Here is an 8,349-nt window from a genome sequence, read left to right as displayed (position 1 = left end):
AGAATAAAATAACAGAATTACATTGTTTCTATTTATATAAATTTAGAAAAATGTTGGCACAAATACAAAAATGTGAAATAAACTAACATTTCTATGAGATTGTAAGATGACTTAATCTAGTTTTTAAGAAAGTTGAATTAATATGGGACTGACAAATGAAAAATGAAGAACTAAATGCCGCTCGAAATTCACGCGAATCAAAAAAGGAGGTTCAAGGATTCAAACCCTAGTTGTGAGGAACAGAGCTAAGTGTCTCCACCACTAGAACTTATGTCTGTTCATGTCATATGAAGTATGAGCAACTAGCTAGTATATATGTGCATTATATACTACATATACTTATTTTTTGACAAAAAACTTAGGTATTTATTTAAATACCCATGAATTGAAGTGGACCCGCTCCTGACTCGCGTAACTCTCGATGGCCATCAGCCAACATGACATGCACAATACATATCCAATGAAATGTGGAATGATCGCACAATCATCGCGGAATTTTCCCATATCTTTCGTTTACACGTGCCTCACAAATCCCAAGATCAGTTGAAAGTAAAACCCCCGTGAAAAAGAGCAAAAAAAACCACAGTCAGTGACAGATTAAACTTTGGTCGCATGATGGACAGAATGGGAACATGCCACTATTCATTTATAGCCCATCATAAATCATCATCATCATCATGTGATGATGAGCTAAGGAAACCTTAGAGCATGTGCAACTCTAAGCTTCTCTATCGATTTCTAAACATAAAAGACAAATAAGAGACTATATCCATACAAATCATAAATGGATTAACTCTAAAGACAACTCAAGGGACGAATATTAACAAGGGTTATCCATGTAGTCAAACATGAACGTGGATGCCTAAGAGGGGAGTTAAATTAGGACTTTTTTGCATTCTAAAATTAGGTCAATAGTAACTCTCTTAAACAAAGTCTATGCAAATAACTTAACACAAATGAGCATTACAGTTTTGTCAAGTGTTGCTACCTTTACCACAAAAGGAGTTGTCAAGTGTTCCAATCATACCAATTATCATATATTCTAAACTAGGGATGGTAAAGATCAAGACTTAAGTAAACAATAAATGCGAAAAAGAGAAAGGTAGAGATGCAAACTCTCGTCGATGCGTCGGTATTTTTAACGAGGTATCTAGAACAACGTAAGGTTCTAACTAATCCTCGTTGGTGTCCCTACACAAAGGGAAGCCCACGCGAGGGCCAAGCACCCGGTCGAGTAACTTTGTAGAGAGTCGCGTGCCTTCTCCACGCGTAAGTGGTGCTTCACTTCGGCCTCCTCTTGGATGCTCCTCACCGTCTTCACTATTAGGCTTCCGACTGAAACGCCACTGGCCTTGTTCCCTCCAATACACGGTGGTGGCCATACCACAAACGTGGTTGGTGTGGACTCGCAAGACTCTCGCCCCACTCGGTACAAGTACAATGACTCACACGAGAACTGAGGGGTTTTGTGGGGTTTTCTAATCTCACTCAATCTACTAGGAACAACCTAGAGCAAGCACGTTCTAGCTAACTTAAGCACTTCACAAAAGCACCTATGGTAATCACCGGGTGATATTACTAAGCATTTGTGTGTTTGGAGCAATGGAGATGTGTGCCACTTCACTTGGTATGTTGCTTGGGCTCCCACACCTTCAAATGACCGGTAGGAGGGGTATATATAGTGCCCCACTCTAAATATAGCCGTTGGAGAAAGCAAACTTCTCTACATTGCACGGACCGAGGTTCCATGCCCTCCACATCACCTAATCGTTAGTCTTCTAGTAGATTCTCTTCACTGTCGCAAAGATCCGGTGCAACGGACCCAAGGTCCGGTGACCAGGTCACTGTTGGACTAGTCGTTGCCAATCGTTGGTCCGGACGTCCGGTGCATCAGACTGAGGTCCGGTGCGCCAGCTAGCTGAGTGCCCGAAAAGTGCTATCTGGCAAACTGGTCTGGTGTACCCAAAAGCAGCCCACTTCTTCATTCTTCAGTCTTCATTTCTTAGGCTCTTCTAGTCTTGTGTCTTGGACATATGCTTGATACCTGAAGGTCTTCTATGGGTTTTCTAGTGTGAGGTGTTGTTTCCTCAATGACTTAGTCCAAGTCCGCTTCGCGTCTTGTAAACTATAAAGACAAACACTTACAAACACATTAGTTACATATTATGTTAGTCATCAAACACAAAACAAATTAGTAAAATGGACTAAGGACTATTTTCCTTACATAGTCGAGTCTTTTATACTTGAAAAGTCGTGTGAGAGACGATCTCTTCAGGAAGAAATTGCCTCCTGATGTTTTTAACAATGAGCATGCATGTATGAGGTATATTACTCCCTTAGGAACATGTTTGTTCCGAACATAATTACAACAAGCTAATATAGTATTTTATTTTTTAACTAATAATTAGCTCATCTCAAACATCATATACTTTTCATTATAAATATGTTATTTCAGTTTTTCTAGATATATAGTTTTTTTACCGTATCTAGGTAGACATTATATACAAATATATAACAAAAATTATGTATCTAGAAAGAAAAAACCAAAACGTTTTCTAGTTCGAAATGGCGGCAATGTAAATATTAGATAATCACGCCCAACATAATTTATCCCGGTAGCTCTACATTTAAAATCTTGTCAAGGTGGGCAGGAAATGGCCATACAGAAAATTCAAAATAGAGTTAAATACATGAGCAACCCCTAAAATTATAACGAGATGCCACTTTGGTACATAAATTTTTTAAAACATATTTCTAGTCCCTAAACATGTTTAGTGATGCAACACCATGGTTGGTATGGTCTAGAAATGGAGCTCCAATGCACTATTTTACAAGTTTTGGAGCGTCTGTGCACGATAAAACAAATTTAGGGAACCAGAAACATATTTATAAAAAAATTGGGGAACCAAAAGCACATTTACAAAGTTTATAGACTTAAATAGGGAGACATATCATACGCAATCACTCATTTGGAGCAAGCATGCAATCAAAACATCCAATTTATATCTAACAGTTTCATATGGAAGGGCTAAAAGTAAAAAAAAGTACTAGGTTTTAGGTGGAAAGGGTTAAATATAAAATAACAATCACCATTGAATCTAGATTGGATGCACTAGATCACTTGATTGCACGCTTACACCAACATAAATGATTGCATAAGATATTTTCCTCTTAAATAAAATCCTTTAACAAGTTTAGGCGTCAATGATGTAGTTAACTCTTCAAAGTATTAACCCGCACTTTCAAACAGAGGAAGGATAACCTAAACAGGGAAGGTGTGCATACGTTGCTAACTTTACCGAACCCCTATCCGAGGAGATAAAGGTCTTTCTTATTAAACAATCATCAAACCAAGTCACCGTCGTCACTCTGAACTAATCTATCTCTATCTATGTTTATACCACTATATAATCCACCAGTTTAAACTTTGCAAAATCGACCAAACCAAATCACCTCCACACTGTAACCCCTACTAAATCCATCAAACAAATTGTACTCAAACTTAACACAACAATAAAACCAACGATTTAGATCGCTGGATAACACCCTCTCACTCAAATCTAATAGACAATATTATTTAGATCATCCCCCATTCCTAATCCATCCCCATCTTCCTCTCTCGTGACCCTAGCCTCCCCTCCCCTCGCACCCCCGCCGCCCCCACTCATGCCACCGCAACCGTGGTCAACCTCTCCCCCGGAGATCATAGCGTTAACACATGCTATATGCTAATCAAATAAAGGTGAAAGCTCTCTTGTGAGTTTTGGTGTTTGGATGACAACTCAATTAAAGGACTAACAATTGTACTAAGTGTTGAACAGGTGCTTAAGGTAAAGCCTACAGGGTTCAACACAAGTGAACAAATGTGATGGTCCAAGAACTGGATTATGGATACATAATGGACATCACAAGTAAGATGGACATTGCAAAAGTGAGACTCAGGTGCGTAGCTCGGAGACAACTGATCAAGCCAAAGACGGAGGCAAGAAGAGCTTCGAGGTACCAAGTGCACGGGAGAAGGTCAAGGAGGCTGAGGAACCCAAAGCCAAGGGTGAAGAAGAAGGCTTGCAAAGTCAAGGGTGATCGAGTTGAGAACCGCTACGGCACATCAAGGATCACTACATAAGAACGTGACTTACAGCCAATGAGGTAACAGCTACAGTTATGTGGTGTAAGTCATAAGGCTCAAGATCAAGCTCTAAGAAGGAGATCAAGGTCACTAGAAGGAGAACAAGTGTCAAAACCAGAACTGGAAGTAGCCCAAAAGAGCTAAGTTCATCTTGATCTTTAGGTTGGGTTGTTCCTATGTTTGGAAATGTTCTATGTGACCTTTGCAGGATGTTGGAGCTAAGAAATGTCAATCCAGATCAAGTCAAGCCGACTTGATGATTTATGAGTCCAACATCAAAGCTCAAGCATGTGAAATGCTATGGATGTAATAATCAAGTTAAGGTATGTTTCTAAGCCTTAGTACATTGGTTTTATGTACTAATATTCTTGTCTAAGTGTTAGAAACAGAAAGAAGAAGAGAAGAGAAGACTTGGTTGTGTACAGCCAAGAGGCTGGTTCGGTCTGGGGCACCGGACTGTCCGGTGGTGCACCGGACAGTGTCCGGTGCGCCAGGCTGCCCCAGCCGAAGAGGCCGCTCTCGGGTTTTTCTCCGGCGACTTCGGCTAAAATTCACCGGACTGTCCGGTGTGCACCGGACTGTCCGGTGAGCCAACGGTCGGCCGGGCCAACGGTCGGCCGCGCGATCGGCGCGTGACACGTGACCGAGCCAACGGTCGGAAGGAAGCACCGGACTGTCCGGTGTGCACCGGACTGTCCGGTGCGCCAGATCTGCAACGATCGGCAACGGTCGGCTTCGTCACAGAAGGAAAGAAATCGGGCACCGGACAGTGTCCGGTGTGCACCGGACTGTCCGGTGCGCCACCCGACAGAAGGCAAGATTTGCCTTCCTGGATTGCTTCCAACGGCTCCTAGGCCCCTTGTGCCTATAAAAGGGACCCCTAGGCGCCTCAAGCAAGTAAGAAGTGCAGCCAACAAGTGTAGACATCACTCGAATCAATTCTCACTCTCCCTCGTGTGTGTAACTCTATAGTTTGTGTAGAAGGCACAGCTATAAGCCTTAAGAGAGAGGAGAAGTGCTGCTTAGAGCTAGAGCAAGGTCTTGAGCGTATCTTTACTCTACCGAGGTGCTGCCGAGAAGTTTGTAAGCAGCCACGGTGTTGTTGTAACCCATCTCAATAGTGAAAGGCTCTATCTGTCATATTGGCAGATCTGAGCAAACGGAGGAAGGAGTTGAAATAGACTCCAAGCCCAGGTGTGGCTAACTCCAACGAGGACTAGGCAAGCATTTCAGGCTTGGCCGAACCTCGGGATAAATCCTTGCGTCTGTGTGCTCTGTTCTGTATTGTATCCTGACTCTCTGTCTTACTCGTCTTTATATCTGCACTTCAATACTTATCTGTGGTATAAGCTTTATTTGAAGTGCAGGACATTTTGAGACAGGATCTTCTATTCCGCTGCAACCTACTCGAAGAGTCTTCTCACTCCACTGCGTACTAAGTCTTCGAGTAGAGTAAGAATTTAAGTTTTAAAGTAAAAAGTTTTATTCGCCTATTCACCCCCCCCTCTAGGCGACATCCAGATCCTGTTCCCGGGTCAAAGGGAACTTTCAATTGGTATCAGAGCTAGGCCTCTCCAGTGTGGGCTTAGCCGTCCGGAGATAACGATGTCGTCACAAGAGGCAACTGTTGAAATTCTTTTAGGCGATGGCTCTAATTACAAATCTTGGTCTGTCTCTATTTATAATGCTTTCATGAGTGTTGATCCTGATTTGAGACAGATCTTTAGGAGAAGTATTTTTCCATCTGATATTAGTAAAAATCCCTCTAATGATGAACTAAGATGTTTTTCTCTCAATCACCGTGCTTGCAGCATCTTAGTTGATTCTCTTTCTAGAGGTGCCTATTTTGCCATCTTGAGTAGTGATAGTGACTTAATTTTTGATGCTCATGATCTATGGACTAAACTTAAGTTGAAATTTTTTAAGTCCATATGCACTTCCACTGCTCCCTCTGTTGTTGGTGATACTAACTTGCACAAGGGAGAAGAACAAGAACGATGGGCACCAGACGATGAATCCACCTCGTCGACAGGTTTGTTTTCCACTAATAATAAGTGTTTTATTGCTAACAATGATGATGGAGACAAAAGCCAGGATGAGGAGGAAAATGAGGATGATAGCGAGGATGAATCCTCATCACCACAAGGTACATTTTCCTGTACTGCTTCCACTAATAATAATGACAGGGAAAATAAGACCGGTGATGTGGAAGAAGAGGAGATTCGCCGGTTCTACACCCATCTCAACAAAGAAGACAAAGTGCTCTTGGTTAAGTTGTTGAGGAGGAACAAGGAACAAGGCGAGACGCTTCTCAGGCTAGAGGAGACTCTGATCAAAACCAACGACAGCCTGGAGAAGATGACCAAAGAACATGAGGAGCTAAAGTGCTCTCATGATAATTTGGTCCATCGGTATGAATCTATTTTATTTGAGCAAAGAAATAATCATGATGTATTATCTGATGTTGCTCAACTTAAAACTGAAAATTCCATGCTTAGAAGTCAAGTGGAAACAATAAATTTAGAAAAGCTTGCTCTTAGTGAAAGGTATGATATGTTGTCATACTCTCATAGTAAACTAGTTGATGATCATATCATGCTCGATATTGCTCATGAGGTAGTAATTACTAGTTTAAACTCATATGAACCTCATTCTTGCACTAGTAATCAATTGGTCAAAATATTATCATGTACTGACCTCCACCGCCCCAAGAAAGGCCAATCTTTGTTTGAGAAACAAGTTGCAGGATCAAAAAGAAAATTGCGTGGGAACAAAAAGCAAAGACAGCTAAGGAGAAGACACATTGCTCAACTCTCTCAAGATATCCACGGGCACGTGGTGAAGAAGCTTGAGAAAGGAAAAACTGCAGCAAGTGTTAAGCTCAACAAGAAGGATGTTCCCAAAGCTACAAATGAAGAAATCAACATGAAAAAGGAAAAAGGTAAAGATTCAATTAATCATGTTGTTTGCACTGACATCTCCATGTCATTCAAGTACAAAAAGGGAAAAGGAAAAAGGAGGTGTTTCAAGTGCAAGAAGTTAGGCCACCTCATCGCGTCTTGTCCGTACAAAGACAAGAATGAAGGGACAAGGAGTTGTTTTGGATGCAACAAAAAGGACCACACGATCACTTCATGTCCGGTCATGAAGAATCAAGGATGTGCATCCTCCAAGATGACCCTCTCCAAGGAAAATGACAAACAGCAAGCGTCATGTCAGGTTGAGCGACGCTTCTGCTACAAGTGTGGTGAGCAGGGTCATATATCAAAGGTATGTTATAAAGGTAAGATTCCTAAGCAAGTGAATTTGTGTCAATCTTATTCGCTTAGGAGACCCAAATCATACACTTGTGCTAGATCTATAATGAGATCACCTAGAACTAGCACAAAGGCCATTTGGGTACCAAAGGCACATTTAGATGATCATTATGGACCCATCCCGAGATGGGTACCAAACTGTGCTAACTAGACCATGCAGGTGCCTTGAGATGGACTGGAGACCATGGGAGAGCTTAAGACGGTTATCTAAAACTCCATACTTAAGCTGTTAATTGTTTTGGTGTTTATTGACCCAAGGTTGAATTATTGTGAAACACTAATCCCATGTTCATCTCAAGTGAAATAAGGTGTATAGGTCCTGAATCATTATTGGTGAATCAAGTAAAGGACTTTGATGAGAATCTACAGCTTGCTCTCCAAAGGATGGTACCCGTATATTTTAAGTACATAATTGCAAGTTAGTATTGCTCTTAAGTTGGCTTGTTGTGCTACCTGTCTTTGGAGTAGTTATGCTTTATTGCCTGTGTTAAATGAATCATAATGAAGTTTGCTTAATCATGACTAGTGCACTATAGGATATATCTTTTGAATCATACATGGGTAGCTCCTTGATTTGTTATATCCACCATGATTAACTCTCTTAGTGTACGTGGATAAACATGTATCTTTTTGTAAGTCATGCTATGTGTTTTTTCAAGGATTAACTTATGTGCAAGCATGATAGTTTTGTTTAGTCCATGTTCACATGATTACTTTGTCTTGGTACTCTGTGTATACCAAAACAAGAAATCCATGTTGTGTCTCTAATGCACCCTCTCGAGCTATGAGGTGCATGAGCAAAAGGAGCCCTAAATTGGTGACAACATGTGCTCTCACTACACACTACCTAAAAGAATGAATCTCATGGCATTCAGGTAAAAGGCAAAGGTATGGAGAATGGAA

This window comes from Zea mays, chromosome 5, assembly GCF_902167145.1.
Source record: "Zea mays cultivar B73 chromosome 5, Zm-B73-REFERENCE-NAM-5.0, whole genome shotgun sequence".
Lineage (NCBI taxonomy): Eukaryota > Viridiplantae > Streptophyta > Magnoliopsida > Poales > Poaceae > Zea > Zea mays.
The sequence above is the reverse complement of the archived record's forward strand: the minus strand, read 5'-3'. Positions refer to the sequence as shown.